At 39.0% G+C, this 17,610-nt stretch overlaps 2 long non-coding RNA genes across 4 annotated transcripts in view; both read right to left on the reverse strand.

Moving 5' to 3' along the window:
* The window catches only part of LOC131401910 (uncharacterized), a 215,292-nt gene that overhangs the window by 37,379 nt on the left and 160,303 nt on the right, over window positions 1-17,610 (reverse strand). The gene's annotated exons all lie outside the window — the stretch shown is intronic.
* Window positions 12,299-17,610, reverse strand: part of LOC131401918 (uncharacterized) — a 29,828-nt gene continuing 24,516 nt past the window's right edge. Inside the window, exons 2-3 of one of the 2 annotated variants that reach the window (XR_009218129.1) lie at window positions 13,261-13,536; window positions 12,299-12,325 (exon numbers count right to left, since the gene is read on the reverse strand). This is a non-coding gene — a long non-coding RNA (uncharacterized LOC131401918). Of the gene's footprint in view, window positions 12,326-12,643; window positions 12,691-13,260; window positions 13,537-17,610 lie in introns of those variants that run through there. The other variant, XR_009218128.1, reaches the window with a different exon arrangement.

Genomic DNA, 17,610 nt, shown 5'->3' on the forward strand with positions numbered 1-17,610 from the left:
TTTTCACTTTATATCCACTTTTTAAATTTAGCCTTCTCTGGACTTCCTCATACATTGAAGATGGTAAATGTCACCTATTAGCATTTTCCTCTTCTGTTTAGATAACCTCAGTTTCTTTACTGTATTAAAAATATTTAATAAGGCCGGCCCCATGGCTTCGGATCCCAGGCACGCACCGACGCACAGCTTCTCCAGCCATGCTGAGGCCTCCTCCCACATACAGCAACTAGAAAGATGTGCAGCTATGACATACAACTATCTACCGGGGATTTGGGGGAAAAAAATAAATAAATAAAATTATAAAAAATATATAAATATATTTAATAAGTGTTGTGCTTTTTTTCTCCAGTTCTTTTCTAGGTTCAATTTGTTGGGTAGTGTAGTGGAAAGATGACTTCAGAGGTCCTGTGTGGTAAAGAATCATCTTTGTACTATATTCAATGTGAATAAAATCTATATTACTTTTGTGTTCAGTCTAATCTAGAATCTGAACTTTTTTTCCTTCCTCCCTCTATTGTCTGGAATAGTTAATAATCCCATACCTAGAGTTTTGCTTGTGGAAAGTGTTGTTCTTGTTGGTTAGTTGGTTTGACCATCTAACAATTCAATTTATTTAGTACATATGTGAGTTTTCCTATTTTATGTTTTTTTGTGTGTCAGTTTCAGTATATGGATTTTTTATAAAGTGAATTTTGACCTTTGCTGTCTAATTCGTAGTGCTAAGAATTTCACAAAATGGTGTGTCTCGTTAAGATCTAAGCACTCTGTAGAGAATACTTCTTATTTGATTTCTGATACTGGTCATTTGTGTTTCATTTCTTTTTCTTTTCCTTAATCAGTTTTGTTAGTGGTTTATTAACATTATTAATATTTTAAAAATAACTTTTAGCCTGATTTATTTCTTTAGTATTTTTCTATTTCATTGATTCTTATCTTTATTATTGTTTCCTATCTGTATTTTTTCCAGTGTTCTTTTTTAATTCTTGAGACAGAAGCTGAGATTGTGGATTTCCTGTCTCTCTTCCATACTCATACATTCATTTAAGGCTACACACAGATGTAGCTGGTATCTCTTGTCTTCCCTAGCGTATTTCTAAACTCTGTGCTGCAAGCCATGTCTGCCCCATAGTGTCTCCAGCCCATGAGCCTGCAACCATGCCAGCCTTTGTGTGTCTCCATCCCTCTACCTGAAGCTCATATCTTGTGTCGAGTGTCACCATCTCATATGACTGCAGCCCGTGTCTGCCCTTTTGTGTTGTCAAGATTTTCTCTCCCCTCTGTCCATATCACCTCTCAAAAGTCTCCATTCCTTGTTCCTGTAGCCCTTGCCAACCCATATGAGTCTCCATCCCCTCTCTCTAAAACCCATGTCAGACAACAAATGTAATTCTCTCATGTACCTGCAGCGCATACATTTCCTCGAGTGTCTCTATCTCCTGTGCCCACATTTTATACCTGTCCGCTGTGCTTCAGCCCATGCCAGCTCGTGTTTGTCTACATTCTCTGTGCCTCCAGCCTACCTAGACAACCAGTGTTTTCATTTACTGTTCCTCTAGCCCCTGTCTGAAATCTTGTGTTTCCTTACCTTGTGCCTGTAGCCCATGTGTGCCTCAAGTGTCTTCCCTCAGTGTCCCACGCTTGAGTGTCATTCACTTGTTAAAGGACATATTGGTTCCTTCTAGGTTTTGGCCACTGTGAATAAAGCTGCTTTTGAGATATTCTTAGGGGTCTGTGTGTGGATGTATATTTTCACAGTAGTTGGAGAAATACATTGCTGCACAATTGGTGCACCATATAGTGACACTATATTTAGCTTCACAAGAATTAGCAAGATGTCTTCTTAAGAGGTTGTACTATGTGTATTCCCATCAGCAGTGAATGAGATTTCCTATTGTCCTACATCCTCCCCAGTAACTAGTATTGTCAGTTTTTGGTTTTTAGCTATTCTACTAGAAGAGTAGAGTATCTCATTGGTGTTTTAATTTGCTTTTTCTTAATGCACAATGCATTTTATTTTCCAATAATTTCTTGTTGTTGAGAAATTTATATTTGCTTATTTGCCATGTATATATATATATTTGGTAACTTGTCTATTCATATTTTGGTCTATTTATTTTAATTTGGGGAGTTTGTTTTCTAGTTGCAGTATTTGATTGGTTCTTTGAATATTTTGCATGCAGGTCTTTCTGCAGATATGTGTTTTACAAATATATTATCCTAGTCAGGAGTTTGTATTTCCACTCTGTGAATGCCATCTTTCCCAGATTGGATAGTTTAAACTTAACCAAGTCCACATGATCAATTATTTTCTTCATGGATGGTGCTTTTTGTGTTGTATATGAAAACTAATCATCAAACTATAAATCATGAAGATTTTCTCCTGTTTCCCAGAATGATTTTTACAGTTTTGCATTTTATTTTAAGTTGATGAGTGATTTTGAGTAAATTTATGTCTAAGGTGCAAAGTTTGTGTCTTTGTTCATTTATTTCCATAGGGTCATCCTTTTGTATCATCACCATGGTTGATGATGACTAGAGACTAAAAGACTAAAGACCTAAAAGACTATTATTTTTTATGTTGGAGTGCATTTATTGTCTTGATCAAGATCAAGTTGTCTGTATTTGCAGAGGTCTATGTGTGGACTTTCCATGATTTTTCATTTACCTCTGTGTCTATTCTTTTTATTTTTTTATTTATTTTTTAATTTTTATTTATTTATTTTTCCCCCAAAGCCCCAGTAGATAGTTGTATGTCACAGCTGCACATCCTTCCAGCTTCTGCACGTGGGACGCGGCCCCAGCATGGCCGGAAAAGCAGTGCGTCGGGGCGAGCCCGGGATCCAAACCCTGGCCACCTGCAGCGGAGCGTGCACACCCAACTGCCAAGCCATGGGGCCGGCCCTATTTTTAAAATATCACGGTTCAGATCCCGGGCGTGCACCGAAGCACGGATTCTCCGGCCATGCTGAGGCAGCATCCCACATACAGCAAATAGAAGGATGTGCAGCTATGACATTCAACTATCTACTGGTTTTTTGGGGGAAAAAAATAAATAAATAAAATTATAAAAAAAAAATCACGGTCTCTTGATTATTGTAGTATTGTAAAATATCGCAGTCTCTTGACTTTGTAATTAATCTTGAAATTGAGAAGTGTGAGTTCATCAATTTGTTCTTCATCAGGATTGTCTAGACCACTCAAGGTTTCAAATGAGTTCTTCAATATCTACAAAATAGCTTGGTGAGATTTTTATTGGAATTGCACTGGATCTTTAGATCAATTTAAGAAGAATTGACATCTTAATAAAATTGTGACTTTTGATCATGAGCAAGGAATATATCTCAATTGATTTATTTTTTCCTTTATTGCTTTTAAGAGTGTCTCATATTTTTTTCCACAGATATCTGTAAATATTTTATTGGATTTACACTTGAGGATTTCTTTGTGTATGTGTGTGTATTGTTAACGGTATTGTTTCATATTCCAATTATTTGTTGGTATATAGAAAATCAACTGAATTTTGTATACTGAATTTGAACCTCTCTTCATGATATCTCTATAAATTCCCATCTGGGCACAGAACAGGGGGCTCCGTTTCTGTTTGAACATCCCAAATCATGGCATTGAATAATCTGAATACTGAATTTCAGCCATTCACCAGAACTGCCAAGGCACACAGCCACCACTAATACTGCAGTTACAAGCCTTTTCCAAGAGACATGCCCTCGGATTCATTAAAGAATGCCTGTTTTCCACTCGGCCTGGCAGTGGCAGTTTGGCAAGAAAACTGCAGAGCCCTTACAGGCTTATTCCTAGAGCTGAGCCAAACTCTCCCTGTCTTCCATTGTTGAAACTGAGTCTGTGCAGAACCTACCTCAGCTCTAGGAATTAAGGCTCTCTCACACATAACTTCCCAGACACACTGCAGTTACCAACCTTTTCTGAGAGTCATTCTCTCAGATTCACTAAAGAAAGCCAGTTCTCAACTCGGCCCGCCAGTGGCAGTTTGGCAAGAAACTGCAGAGCCCTTAGAGGCTTGTCCCTAGAGCTGAGCCAAACTATCTCTGTCTTCCATTTCTGGATCTGAAACTGTGCAGAACCTTCCTCAGCTCTACGAATTAAGACTGTCTCACACATAAATTCCAAGACACACTGCAATTAAAAGCCTTTTCTGAGAGGCATTCGCTTGGATTCACTAAAGAAAACTGGTACTTGACTCAGCCTGCCAGTGGCAGTTTGGTGAGAAACTGCAGAGCCAGATTATATGTATAACTGAGAGCAAATGGTATTTATATTTCTCTGTCTCAGTTATATCACTTAGCGTAATGACCTCAAGGTACATCCATGACATTGCAAATGGCAAGATTTTTTCATTTTTATGGCTGAATAATATTCCATTGTAAATATATACCCCATTTTCTTTACTTTTTTTTTGTGAGGAAGATGAGCCCTGAGCTAACATGTGCCAATCCTCCGCTTTTTCCTGAGGAAGACTGGCCCTGGACAAACATCCGTGCCCACCTTCCTCAACTTTATATGGGACTCCATCACAACATGGCCTGACAAGTTGTGAGGCAGTGCACACCCGGGATCTGAACCCCGGGCTGCCACAGCAGAGCACACACACTTAACCACTATGCCACCAGGCCGGCCCATACCACGTTTTCTTTATCCACTCATCTATTGATGGACATTTAGGTTGTTTCCATATCTTAGCTATTATAAATAATGCTGTAATAATCACAGGGTTGCATATATCTTTTCAAGTTAGTGTTTTCATTTTCTTTGGATAAATATACTGAAGTGTATCAATTTTTAATTTTTTCAGGAACCTCCACTGTCTTTTCCATAGTGGCTGCACCAATTTAAATTCTCATGAACAGCACACAAGGGTTTCCTTTTCTTCACATCCTTGCCAACACTTATTATCTCTTGTCTCTTTGATGATCACCATCCTTACAGGCGTGAGAGGATAGATCTTTGTGGTTTTGGTTTGCATTTCCTTGATGATTAGTGACATTGATTTCCTTCTAATGTACATGTTGGCCATTTGGATATATTCTTGGGACAAATGTCTATTTAATCCTTTGCCCATTTTTCAATTGGATTGCTTTTTTGTTATTGGGTTGTATGAGTTCTTTATAAATTTTGTTATGGGTTGTATAAATTTTTTATAAATTTTAGATATTTAACCCCTTATCTGATACATGGTTTGTAAAACTTTTCTCCTAGACTTTTGATTTTGTTGGTTGTTTGTTTTGCTAGGTAGAAGATTTTAAGTTTGATGTAGTCCCATTTGTTGATTTTTTCTTTTGTTGTTTGCAGTTTTGGTGGGATATCCACAAAATCATTGCCAAGACCAATGTGGAGGAGCCTCTTGCCTATGTTTTCTTCTAGCAGTTTTACAGCTTCAGGTCTGGGAATGCCCAAAAGGCCGGGAGGAGCAATGTCCCTTTTTTTCGGAGCTGAACAGATTCAGTCTCTCATTTCTCTATCAAGCAGTTTTGTTCAGACCTTATAAACACAATTCTTTCCAATTTTAAGCCAAATTAAAAAGGTCAGCCTGGCCCCTTCACTCCAAAATTGCCCCCTAGCCTCCCCTGGTCTAGGAAATTCCCCCTGGGTTTCTCGTTCCTAGGAATTCCGCCCTAGGTTCCTCTAACCTAGATTATGTACCAGTACCCCCTTAAGACACCTAGCCTTAAGCCTTGAAAACAGCTCAAATAAATTCTGAACTGTTGACTTACAATAAGGAGGTCCAGGTTTCAGGAGAACTCACTGGGGTCACCTGAAGAATGCAGTGATCTGGAGGGCACAGTGGGCCCCTATTGGTACCCAATGCCAGTTCAGTGTAGATTCCAGGTGGCCTCTGGTGGGTTTCTCTGAAATCCTGCCATGACTACACCAACAAATGTCTACATAAATAATCCATAATCAATGTATAAATCAAAATTGGAGTGAGTTTATTATGAGCCGCCTTTTGAGGACCATGGCCCAGGGCCTTCCTTCCCTAAGGAAGGAAGGGCATCAACGAAGTGGGGTGTACAGAGCGGTTATATGCTGTCAAAGAGCATGTATCACATAGGATTGTAATGTCCCTTTTACTATAGCAACAAGATCGCCCTGTCAGACTGCCCTGCCAGAATAGCTATTGACGGACACAGCAGGGAGCAGGTCTGCTGTCTCAATGGGCTTGGCTGGTGTCAGGTCTGTTCTCTAGAACTAGGTGGTCACAGGATGAGAGCAGCAAGCAAATCCTAGCTTAGGGAGAAATGCTCATTCTTAAGGTAATGTCAATGAGGGCATCCTTATCTTAAGGGCATATTCTCTTCTCTTTGGGACATGGGATAGCAGATACACAATGCAGGCGACAGGCCCCTTTGTAAAAACAAACTCCGGCCAAATTAGTTTTACCCCAAATGGCTTTCTCATGTGCTCCAATATATCCAATTGCTTGCCATTTACTTATCAGTTCCTTAGTACTCATTGTGTGTCTGTTATGTATACAGAATATGTAATATCCTGGGGAAAACAGGGGTTATAGGATATAGTGTCTGCAGACAAGGAGCTTATCACCCTACTTGGAAAATAACTACATTTCTTTTTTTTTTTTTTTTTGGGAGGAAGATCAGCCCTGAGCTAACATCCATGCTAATCCTCCTCTTTTTGCTGAGGAAGATCAGCTCTGAGCTAACATCTATTGCCAGTCCTCCTCCTTTTTTTTCCCCCCCAAAACCTGAGCAGTTATTGGGGCCGGCCCCAATAACTACATTTCTGAAATGCTAAACAGAAACACAGCAGAGAAAAAGACATGCCTCAATGGTCGAGGAAATGCCACAGCAAATTTATTAAGTGAATGCAAAACAGTGACAATCAACACAAATGTCAAGAAAGCTCTGGAGTCTCAAGCTAGCTCAACTAGCTTCTCACAATAAAGCAAAGATTCAGCACTGGTTCTGGAGAGGCCTTGATGTGGACATATGGTGATGACTTTGAATTCCTCTGAGGAGAAATTTTTAAACACAGGAAATAATGTGTGATTATTCTAACTAAACATAGATTTTTTTTGTTTTATTTATTTATTTTTTCCCCCAAAGCCCCAGTAGATAGCTATATGTCATAGCTGCACATCCTTCTAGTTGCTGTATGTGGGACCTGGCCTCAGCATGGCCCGAGAAGCGGTGCGTTGGTTCGCACCTGGGATCCGAACCCCGGCCGCCAACAGCGGAGCCCGCATACCTAACCGCTAAGCCACGGGGCCGGCCCTAAACATAGATTTTTAAAATGTCAAAACGAGTGGTACTCCTGGTGTGTTATTTCTGAATAACAGCTGTCATCGTCTTAGCTCTTTCCGCATAGTGTTTGCTCCTGCCTCACACCAGCCCTATGAACAGGGCCAGAGCGGGTATCATTCCTGATTTCCTGATGAGAACGCTGAGGCCTTGTAAAGTTAGGAGACCTGTCTGGGCGCCGGTATTGATGATATCCTAGGATTTTTGTCTACTCAATATTTTTCTTTATCTTCTGTAATTGCCATTATTTCAATATAACTGATAACTTTCTACCTTGGTTTTTCAAATGAAACCCACAAAGTTTGTGGGTATCTTTTGGTCCCTTGTTAAGCAAATGATGAAAATATGAGATTACCAGCTACAGTTGCTGCTCATATTGACAAGCCATCTCCTTTATTTTTCTACCTGACAAGCGTGTTCATTCAATAGATATTAAGTGGCTGTTATACAGTCATCATCACATTGTCAAGAGTGGGGAATTGACAGGACAAGTGTGCACACTTCTCGTGCTGAAGAGACTTTCAGTGCATTTGAGGGAAGATGAGATACACTCAGGAAAGTGTTAAGCCGCCACCCTTCCAGAAAGCACAACATTATTGTCAAAACGAGGGGTGCAGGTGTGCCGTGTCTGTGTGCTGATTCCAGAGGGGTCCAGGTGAGCTGGGCCATCAACCAGACTTTAGTGATTGATGAGACTCTGTGAGGGGAGGACCAGGGAGGGCCTTCTAGAGAAGTGGAGTTTGACTCAAGAAACAGGGAGAGACGAATTTCGGGGGTGGACGAGAGGCATGTAGAAAAATATAAATGATAGTCTGGTTGAAGGGATGGCATCTGTAGACACTAAAAAGCCATGAAAGAAATTGTGTTTTCCTTATTTTCTGCTACTGGAGCCATGCGGTGAAGGAGAGGTTTTGAGATTACATCACAGCATTGTAATGTGTGAGAGTCCCGGGGTGTGGCTGAAAGCCTGGAGGACCAACTGAACTTTCCGTATATATATAGTTTACATGGGGTTGTATAGAGTGCTTATAGCATACATTGTATTGGGGTGAACGTGGAATCCTAAGTGAAACCATTTATCCCTTTGGCTGTTGGTGCCGCTTGTTTTGTATGGAGCCAGCGATGTCCAAGACTGAGTGGAATCATTGTATTAGGATGAGGAAGCGCTCTAAGCAAGACTGCATTCATCAGGGGATGTGCAGTTTGCTACCCTGATAGATGCCCGGCTACAACTTCCATGAAAGGTTCACATGATACAGATATGAAGGAGGCAAGATCCTGTGCCTAATGGCTGGCAACAGGCAGGGAGACATTTTCCTAAACCAGCAGCTGGTGCAGCACTGTCAGGACATCACGCCTGACATCCTCTCTTGCCCGAGTCTTACCTTCTTCCTCTAAGTATGAGGATATTCTCTGATATTTTCGCCAATCCACATATACAGAATTCTTTCAGTTTCACCAATGAGAGCTTATTTCCAAATTCGTGCTAATTAAACGAACCACTCATTTCACCAATGAAAAGCTATTTCTGATATTCAGTAAGCTAAGTAGCAAAGCCTGTGGTGCTTATCATGATATGACTAGCTTAAAGGGACGTGAATAGCTGAAACGCACAGCCAGCTCTGAATTGTGACACTTTCTGATATAAGACTAGCTGACCCCTGGAATCTGAATTCTCTATAAGGGTCAATGACTGTCCCTGAAGGTAAAGCTTGAACTAACTCATCTATGCGTTGTATATTACCGCCAATGCTGAAGAATATATTATGAATCTCTTAATTTGTTAAAAAAATTACAGAAAAAACATCTCCTGTCCATCAGTCAATTCAGTTTACTTTATAGTCTCAACATGATAACTACAGTATGTTTTTTGTTTTTAATTTGCTCTTTACCTCTGCCACACTCTTATTCTCTTTGCTTTGCTTTATAATCAACAAAGGTTTAGCGAAATATACATATAAGTAAGGAAAATATCATAGGGAGAACCCAGGACATGCATATATTGAACACATACATCCTAAACATGTTGTTGTTCTGAAATACTAATGAGTAGTTTTGCAAGGTGTTTATAGGCCTCAAAGTGGCCTCCTTTGTGAGATTTCCACTTTACTCCCTGGTGCCAGGTGTAGTTATGAGCCTTCTCATTCTGTCCAGATTCTATTTGTCTGTAGCTGAGAAAAGTTTTCTTTGCTAGCAGATCTCTGTCCAATTCTTTTATTCTTGTCTGGTTTATTTACTTTTTCACTATATTTCTCCCAAACAGTTCCCAACTTGGACCTAAGATAAGTCAGTTTCCTGGACCTTTTGTTGTTGAAGGCAGGGAAGGTATTATCATCCTCTGGTGCCTAGTACAGCCTGTCCTTTGACTTTGCCACATGTATTCAAACAGATGTTAAAGGGACAGCATATTTGAATGTATTAAAGATTCTAAAAAATTGCTTAAAAGATGCTTAAAGTTCAGGGAGTTCTCTCACTGAGCGTCTGGATTTTCTGATCTTATAATCTCTGCCCACATGCCATCTCTACCTCAAAAGGAAGAGACTTATCTTCTCAAAGAAACTGCTCTTACTTTGATTGAACGTTTCTATTCTTTTTCTAGCCTCTCTTTCAACTATTTCTGCTCTGATTTTTATTTCTGTCCTTCTACTGACTTTAGGCTTTGTTTATTCTTCTTTTTCTAGTTCTTTTAGGTACAGTGTTAGATTGTTTATTTGGGCTTTTTCTCGTTCCTTGAGTTAGGCTTCTATTGCTATAAATTTCACTCTTAGTACTACTTTTGCTGCATCCCATAAGTTTTCATGTATTATTTTTCATTTTCATTTGTCTCTAGGTATATTTTGATTTCTCCTTTGATTTATTCATTGATACAATAGTTGTTCAGTAGCATGTTGTTTACTGTCCAAATATTTGTGACTTTTCCAATTTTTTCTTGTAGTTGATTTCTAGTTTCATACAATTGTGGTCAGAAAAATGCGTGATCTGATTTCAGTCTTCTTAGAATTATTGAGGCTTGCTTTGTTTCCCAACATATGTCTATCTTTGAGAATGTTCCATGTGAACTTGGGAAGAATGTATATTCTGCTGTTTTGGGATGAAATGTTCTCTATATATCTATTAGGACCATCTGGTCTGATGTTTCTTTTAAGGCCACTGTTACCTTGTTGACTTTCTGTGTGGATGATCAATCCATTGATGTGGGTGGGGTGTTGAAGTCCCCTACAATTATTGTGTTGCTGTCAATTTCTCCCTTTAAGTCTGTTAATAGTTGCTTTACATAGTTTGTTGCTCCTGTGTTAGGTGCATGTATATTAATGTATTATGTCTTCTTGGTGGAATGTCCCCTTTATCATTATATAATGTCTGTCTCTGTCTCTTGTTAGGCAAGGGAAACAAATGAAAAAATAACGAAGTGGGACTACATCAGCCTAAAAAGTTTCTGCACAGCAAAGGAAACTGTCAACAAGATGAAAAGACAACCTAACAACTGGGAGAAAATATTTGCAAATCATATATCTGACAAGGGGTTAATTTCCATAATATATAAAGAACACAAACAACTCCACAACAAAAAAAATGAACGACCTGATCAAAACATGAGCAGAGGTTATGAAAAGACATTTTTTCAAAGAAGGTATACAGATGGCCAAAAGGCACATGAAAGATGTTCAACGTCACTAATTATTAGGGCAATGCAAATCAAAACTACAATGAAATATCACCTCACACCCATCAGAATGGCTATTATTAAAAAGACAAAAAATATTAAGTGTTGGAGAGGATGTGGAGAAAGGGGAACCCTCATACATTGCTGGTGGGAACGCAAACTGCTGCAGCCACTATGGAAAAAAGGATGGAGATTACTCAAAAAATTAAAAATAAAAATACCATAAGATCCAGCTATTCTACCTCTGGATATTTATCCAAGGAATATGAAGTCAGTAATTCAAAAAAATGTATGTGTCCCTATGTTCTTCACAGCATTATTCACAATAGCCAACACTGGAAAGCAACTCAAGTACTTATCAATGGATGAATGAATAAAGATGTGATATATATACATATATACCATGGAATACTACTCAGCCATAAAGAAGACAACATCATGCCATTTGTGACAGTATGGATGGACATTGACTGTATTATACTAAGTGAAACAAGTCATATAGACAAAGAAACATACTGATTGATTTCCCTCATATTGGGAAAATAAATAAACAAACACATAGATAAGGAGTACAGATTGTGGTTACCAGAGGGAAAGAGGGAAAGCTGTAAAGGGGCACATATGTATGGTGACAGATGAAAACAAGACTATTGGCGGTGAACATGATCCAGTCTATACAGAACTGAAATATGGTAATGTACACCTGAAATTTACACAGTTATAAGCCATATGACCTCAATAAAATTGAAAAGAAATTTATTTTTAAATATAGCAAGACCCACTTTATACCTGGGCTGCAGGCAGCCCACGCACTCACTGAATTACACAGAAGGGCAGTTTCCCAGGTGAGTCCTGTCTGCTTTGCCACCCTCGGAACCTCCTGATGAAGAACACAGACCCAAAGATGCTGAAGCAGGTGGGAGCCCTGGAGCAGGGAATGTTCTGAGAGTGTGTGACACAAAGTGTCTGTGCAGTGCATACTGGGTAGTGAGTTTGTGCTTCTCTTCAAGGTGTGCCTTTGGTCATAATCTGCAAATAACTCAAGGAAAATCGCTGGTAGGCTTGTTAAATGGAAAATTCTCATGTCCCAACTTCAAAGCTGCTGAGTTAGAATTCCGGGGAAGGGACACTGGACTTGTCCAGTTATTATCGTGTAGACTGAAGTCTGAGAAGCACTGCTGCTGGCGTCCAGCTGTAGCCACTGCCCGAGGTCAAACCTCCACATGTTGTGAGGCCTGAGACGGCTCGCAGGGGAGATTTCTGTCTGTCGTCTGCAGAGGGGCGGCCACCTCACCTCTTCCCGCTGACTCGCTTCCCTAACTGGCTTCGTTGTGCCTCTCTTAGTCCTTTTCTTTACCTTCAGAGATAACTGGGAGAGGCAAGATAGAGATACAAATTTTACTAAATCTAACACTTAAGTAATCTTTAAAAAAGTGTACAGCGTTCAGATGTAATATTTATTTTTCTGTTGGGTTGTTTTTTGTCTTTCTCCCTTTTGTTGTCTTAAAGTATTTTGTGTTATTGGCTGGGAAGATAACATGATATTAACATCAGCTTTTTATGGAGCCCCAAACCAGGAAAGCACTTTATATTTGTCATATGGAATTAAGAATCACATTTGTGTAATGATGTTTAAAGGAATTTGGTTGTTTTATTCCTTGTTTTTTCTTCTTTTTGGCATAATAATGTCCCAGTTTCTTCTTGGTGGACTGATCAGGAATATTGATGTCTGATCTATAAGTGAAGAGTAAATAGAAGGGCATTATTACTATTCATAAATCTCTTCCTCACTAACATTTCCTAAATGATAGCATGGGTGTTAGAGTTAAGAATTTTGATGTTTCCCCCATTGGATTATAGAGAGAAAGATAGTCGTTAGAGACTTCACTTGGAGTTGTAGTCCAAGAGCATCACAGAAGAGCACTGAGCTTGGGCTCGGCCATTTATCCGCTTTGTAACCTGGCTGAGTTTTCCAGCCACTGTACCCAGTCTCTTCATCTATGAAATGATGAGAAGCACAACACTGACTGCGTCAGGATATTTTGAGGGTTATGGGAGTTAATGTATGTTCAAGCACAGAATTAACATTCAGAGTGCAGTGCCTGGTTCAGTAGAAGTGTTTGCTGTCGTTATTATAATTATCATTATTTCATGTCCTTATCTTCCTCATGAGTTCCCTGTAAAACCAACAATGATCCACAGTGTCAACAGTTTTATTCCACGTCCCTGCTTAAAGACCTACAAAGGGAGCCTCGTGCTTTTAACCTCCTGTTCTTATCCCAGTCTCTAGAGGGATACATTTACCTCTTTCTTCTTTGCACTAAGGCACTGAATGGCGGTCCACACCCAGCCCTGCATGTCCTCCTTTTAGTATCCGATGCTTTTGAGACACTGCTTAGTGTTTACTTGGTGGACTATACTCCCTGACATGAACAACTCATGGGAGATAAGACGTAGAAAACATTGTTCCATGTAGGTCTCTGAGTTTATCATAACTCTGAGTTCAGTTGATCAAGGGCAAAGGTAGAGTTCCTTAATGCAAAGATCTTCAGAGATGAGGGTGTTCTAATGTGACACCACCTGAAAATAAAGCAAGCACATAAAAGCATATGAAGTTTTAAAAGGAAAAGCACACAACTAAAAGAATTGATCCCATTAAATACACTATTCTATTTGTTTATGCATCAAATTACTGATAGGAAATAGCCAGGTGTGGAGATAGTAGAATTGATCATTTTCATAGAGAATTCTTCTTAACAGTTGTTCATATCTTGTGTTTTACATCATTGATTATGGTAATATTTTCATCATTTCCTTTCCTAGTGTCTTTATCTTTCTCAACTTTTCCAAGAGATATATTTATATCATTCTCTAAAATTTTAGGACAATTTAAAAAAAGTTATGAAACATTTTAAGTTATTGATTTTGTATACTAGAGGAGCTCTAGATTGCATGTTAATTAGTGATAGAGTTTTAGTTTGGTAAAAGATGGTAGTTGGAATTGATAACAGGATGTTTGTAACCTAGTTTCTTCTTCATTATTTGATGTAGTTTTCAAAATGACAGAGCAAGCAATTTTTCATGTAATATATTGTGTCATTTTAAAATATGTGTCCTTGGAGAGGGTGATGGAGGTAAGTAGAGAGTAATTTAATGTAATGACTTGTTTTTCTCCAGTTGATCTGTTATAAACCCAACAGCCATATAGCATCCTTTTGTCCAAATGACCTGATGGCACTTTCTTCACTTTTCTTGCTGTGACTCTAGCAATCTGAGGTCACACCATCTTTTCCCTCCTAGTCATGTTTTCACTTGTAAGAGTGACACTGTCAATAATATAGTGACAACTTTGCACACAGTCTACTATTTACTAAAATATATATATCAATAGCAAACTTTGATAACATAATTATTAAGCAATGAACTATTTGCAGTGCACGTAACAACTGATTGCTACACATTATTGTGTAGTGACATCATGGTTAAAACCGTTATTTGCAACATGTGACCCCTTTCAATTTTATTTTAAAGGAAAGCGTTCAATGACTTTTTTTGAAGAAGAAGAAAGACGTGCATTTCCATCTTAGAAAATTGAGAACTTGTTTTTTGCCTTCTTTTTTTTGTCCTAAGCTCTTCGTTATATTGGTTACTAATTCACATGTCCAGTTACTTCAGATTCATGGTGCTACGTCCTCTGCCTCTTTCATGGCTCTCACTTTAGTTTTTCTATAATCCCGTCTGTGAAAGATATTTATCTCCACCTTCGAACGTGGAGGAAGGTACGGACCATCATTTATGTGAACTTGGAGACAGAGGCCAAGGTGAAGCCTTGGTGCCCCTCCCCACCAGTGAGCTGCAGAAGGCCTGCAGATTCCTGTGAATCTTCTGATCCCCTCCTGACTCTCTACATATTTGGCATTGTCTCCACAGAGGAGCCCAGCTTGGTACAATCGAATTTTTGAAGTCTGTAGAAGCCTGCTGAAGGATAAGATTGGCTAGAAAGGACATCAGCAAGCAGTGTGCTCCAAAAGTTGGTGGCAGAAACATTAATAAGAAAAACACGTTTCCATTTATCTTGTTTTCTCTTTATGTTCTCTATCTTCATTTTCCTTTACTTAGATGGTACAAACCATGTCCACCCCCCATGGTGGTTCTTTTCCTGGAGTCCCACGGCAGTTTATTCATACCTCTTTCATTCAAATTATTTCTGTATTGTAATTTATCTGTTCATACATATCTGTCTTCCTTGCAGACTGCCAACATTTCAAGACCTTTTGGCACATAGTGTATACTTAAGTATTTGAATGAATAAATGATGCTCTTTTGTGGAATAAGATAAAAATAAATAAAATACCTACTAAGCACATGAATGCAAGCATTTGAGAGAGAGTTTTGTGTCTGCTGAAGCAGGCTGTGGACCAGTTTAGGGGCTCAGTGCCAAGGTTACTCAATAGATTTAGATAAAATGAAAGAGATAATTAACTTTAGTTTTAAAATTCTTGGAGAACAGGAACAGCATATCTAGGTGTGGATCAGGACTTGATCATTCTTGTTGCATCTTTGGAAAATCCAATCCTTTATTTTTCTATGAAAATGTGACTGTCCAAGAGAAAGAACAGAGGATTGGCTTTTAGAAAGGCAATTTTGTCACAGGAAATCTTGGAGGAAAAAATATAGAAGAAGAACTGGTAGAAACATGGCAGAAACTTTTTGTGTAGAAACCCTAAAAATTGGGTTTACATGCTGTCTGAAAGAACTGTAACCCAACTTTTCTCCAATATAGATTTGAGCAGCTTTTAAATATCTAGGTATACAAAAGGATTAGAAAGGAAAATAGATCAAACTGAAAGGAATTTAGGCTGGAACAATGAGATGAAGCTGAAGTAAGCCAGCGCACTGAAATGTGTTTCGGAAGGACCCGCAGTTTTTAAAGGTAGTTGGAAATGTATCCCTCAGGTTTAAAGTAGAAAGGGAAATGGGAACAATTCTCTATTATCTCATGTCCATGAGATTAAAAGCAACAGTCTCTCAGAGAAGTGAACCTTTCTGGCCTCTAATGTCCCAAAAAGTGTTTTGAATGGTGCCTAATGAAAGAGATTCTGTGTGACATGATGCAAATACAGTATCATCAACTCATTTCCAAGTTTAGTTCAAACATTTTAGGACACGTTCAATTGAGGTAATGCAGAATTCTATAAGGGGCCAAGGAAGAAGCCGACAGCATTCTCTCTCAGCTTCTCACTTGACCAAAGGAGAAAATGTTCTTGAACAGATTGACCACGTCTCCTCAAGACAATGCTCCATTTTCAATTTTTCTTTTTGTAAACTCAGTCTGCATTTCCCATTACATATGCAAGCTAAAGCCTGTGTGTAGACATCCTTCGTTGGCAATGAGGAGCAGATCCATACTATTAAATAATCAAATAAGCAGAACATCCGGTTGGACCCTTTTAGGAAAATTACAGGTTAAACCCACGTTCATTGGTGGAAGGACATGGTATACCAGAATAAAAATATCTGCCATTTATTATGCAGCTAATCATAAGTCATGCTATTTAAATGAAACTTAATGAGTTCTTCTTCTATCAAGTTGACTAGATTTCAGACAAACTGATGTATAATTTTATATAGGTGCATTTTTACTTAAAATGTAAAACTGTTTAGAGACTGCTTCATTCAGTTTTAGAGGCATATTTTGTATATTTTGATGATTTTATTTATTTTCCTTCATAGTAGAAAGGCACATCCTACTCTTTTTCTTGCTGCCTTCTCTCTACAAGATAAAACTCATCCAAGTTTATTTTGTTTTATAAGGCATAGGCTTACGTTGTGAGGATAAAGAGATCATTTCTGAAACATGTTTGGAACTGTAGGGAGCCCAGAATTTTAGATTATGCTCAGAATTTTGTGAGGTAACTTCAAAGAAGATGGAACATTTAAAATTTAGCCAGAAAAATTTTCTCCTAAATTTCTTCACAGTAATTAAAAAAAAAAAAAGTTTAGTGTCTTAATTCTTCAGATGGGTGAGTGAAGGAGTTGGCAGGATTAAATGTACCCTTGAGAGATCTCTTTCTGGGTTACTCTTTCAAAATAACCATCGTGGGCTGACCCCGTGGCTTAGCAGTTAGGTGCACGCGCTCCGTTGCTGGTGGCCCTGGTTCAGATCCCAGGCGCGAACAGACACAAAGCTTCTCCAGCCATGCTGAGGCCGCATCCCACATACAGCAACTAGAAGGATGTGCAGCTATGACATACAACTATATACTGGGGCTTTGGGGGAAAAATATAAATAAATAAAATTAAAAAAAAGTAATTCAAAACAAAAACCACAATCCTAGTTGATGAATATTTAATGGGGACTGTCAGTCCCAGAGCTGCTGACAGAGGCAGTTCCCAAAGCTCCAGCAGGCCCCGGGAAAGGACAGCGCTAATAATCAGTGTCGTCAGAGTTTGGATGAGGCGTGGTCATTCCGTGGATGTTAGAACTGAGTGGAGTTCTCAAATGCAGCCCAGTGACTCTAGACCTGAGCCCTGCTCGGAAGCCAGTTGACTTGTCATTCGCTCTGAACATGGTGTCTTCCCTCTGCTCGTGCCCCTTTTTGCCATTTCTCATGCTTCTCCTAACTCTTTCTCTTTCCTACACCTTCTTTCTTC

Source organism: Diceros bicornis, assembly GCF_020826845.1.
Source record: "Diceros bicornis minor isolate mBicDic1 chromosome 22 unlocalized genomic scaffold, mDicBic1.mat.cur SUPER_22_unloc_1, whole genome shotgun sequence".
NCBI classification, from domain to species: domain Eukaryota; kingdom Metazoa; phylum Chordata; class Mammalia; order Perissodactyla; family Rhinocerotidae; genus Diceros; species Diceros bicornis.